A 2,238-nucleotide genomic window follows, 5' to 3' on the forward strand; every position below is an offset into this window, starting at 1 on the left:
ATTTCTAATTCTATTGATTTTGAGTTCTCTCCCTTATTTCTTGATGAGTCTGGCTGAAGGTTTATCTTTTCAAAGAATCAGTTTTTCCTTTCATTGATCTTTTCTATTTTTTTCTTCTTTTCTATTTCATTTATTTCTGCTCTGATCTTTATGATTTCTTTCCTTCTACTAACTTTGGGTTTTATTTGCTCTTTTTCTCTAGTTACTTTATGTGTAAGGTTAGGTTGTTTATTTGTGATTTTTCTTCTTTCCTGAGATAAGATTGTATTACTATATATCTTCCTCTTAGAACTGTTTTTGCTGTATCCCATAGGTTTTGTGTTGTAGTGTTTTTGTTTTCATTTGTCTGGGTACTTCTGGATTTCCTCTTTGATTTCTTCAGTAATCTATTGGTTTCTTAGTAGCATATTGTTTAGCCTCCATGTGTTTGTGTTTTTTACAGGGTTTTTTTTTGTTTTTTTTTTTTTTAAGTTGACTTCTAATTCATAGCATTGTGGTCGGGAAGGATGTTTGAAATAATTTCAATTTTCTTAAATTTACTGCAGCTTGCTTTATAGGCCAGTATGTGATCAATTCTGGTGAATGCTAGATGTGACTTGAGAAGAATGTGTATTCTGCTGCTTTTGGATGGAATATTCTATAAATATCAACTAAGTCCATCTGGTCTTTCATTTAAGGCCTGTGTTTCCTTATTGATCTTCTGTCTGGATGATCAGACAGTGATGAAAGTGGGGTGTCTTTTTATGTTAGTGGTGGAACATGGAAGAGCTGCATTCTCCAAAGTGGTAAACGAACACCTCTGTTTGTTTGTTTATTTTGCCTTAGTTCCACCACTCCAAACACACCCACCAAGGACTCTGAATCTGTCCACCCTGGGTGAAACAAGACCTTCCAGCTAGGTCCCCTGGATTTCTGCCAACTTTGCACCTCCAGACAACCTTAGCAAGGTGTTTTATCTTACTTAAGCAATTACCTTATGCAGTCGTTGCACTGAGTCTGACTGGCCACTCCTCAGAAACAGCAGCGGGAGAGGAAAACGTTCAGTCAGGAGCAGATAGATTCACTGGAAGCACTGTTTGCTAAGACTCAATACCCACATATCTTCATGCGGGAGGAGGTGGTGCTGAAAATCAACTTGCCTAAGTCCAGTGTATAGGTATGGATTAAGAACTGAAGAACTATGTGCCACCAACAGCAGCAGCAATGATAGAATGGAGGTCTAAACAAAGTAACACCCGACATAGACATCTGCCCTGGAAGTGAGTTCAGACAGTGTAACAAGTGGCCTATTCACTCCCCACCTCTGGCACCTTGGGCCCAGCCATTTCCAGCATCAGTGCTCCTGTGTCTATCTGGAGCCCAGCTTGCATATCCCCACTGTCAGATCCCTTGTCTACCTCCTCTTCTTGCATGCAGAGGTCCTATCCCATGACCTATACTCAGGCTTCAGGTTGTATAGTCAAGGATATGCTGACCCGACTTCCTACTCTGAGAGCAAGGACTGTGGATTGACTCTCATGCATCACCAGCTTTCTGGACCAGCAACCACACTCAATCCCATGGATAACAATGCAGCCACCAGGCATCTCAATCGGTTCCCAGCTTCTCTTTCCACCCAAGGATATGGTGTTTCAAGCTTGGGTTTTAACTCAACCACTGATTGCTTGGATTGTAAGTACCGCCTCCTAGAAGCTTAAATTCAGTGCTGACTGCTTAGATTATAAAGATCAGACATCTTCATGGAAATTCCAGGTTTTGTGAAGACCTATAGAACCTCCTCTGTGGATGAATTTTAAATATACTGGGCTGGACATTCTAGTCTTAGCCAGGCATTGGTTAAAAGAGTTATATGGTATGATACTCAGACTCATCTTCTGACTAATGTCTTGGGAGGCGTAGAAGGAAAATGAAAGGCCTTAAAGTGGCCTACCAACCAGTTACCTGAAATGGACAAACCAACCTACTTAATACTTAAGATCATGTCAAAATTTTAGATCATCAGTTTTCCTGATTCACAAAGTGATCGAAAGCAATTTAGCCATGTGCAAACAAATACCACCAAAAATAAACAAAAATAAATTGTGAGGAGAAGGATATAGGCTTCTTAAGCAGAGGTATTCCAGTGTTTCAGCCAATCCTTGGTTGAATCTTATGAATGGACAGTGTCTCACACTCATTCACATTTCATGACCGATCCATAGTTGGTACTGAAAACTTCTCAGGGCTATGTGAATTGTG

General features: G+C 40.1%; 1 pseudogene; it reads left to right on the forward strand.

Annotated features, from left to right (window-relative positions):
- The first annotated feature begins 1,000 nt into the window (after positions 1–1,000).
- LOC120868599 lies at positions 1,001–1,761 on the forward strand (annotated as a pseudogene).
- The last annotated feature ends 477 nt before the right edge of the window (positions 1,762–2,238 follow it).

The sequence above is a fragment of the Oryx dammah genome, unplaced genomic scaffold (assembly GCF_014754425.2).
Source record: "Oryx dammah isolate SB20612 unplaced genomic scaffold, SCBI_Odam_1.1 HiC_scaffold_10, whole genome shotgun sequence".
Taxonomy (NCBI): Eukaryota; Metazoa; Chordata; class Mammalia; order Artiodactyla; family Bovidae; genus Oryx; species Oryx dammah.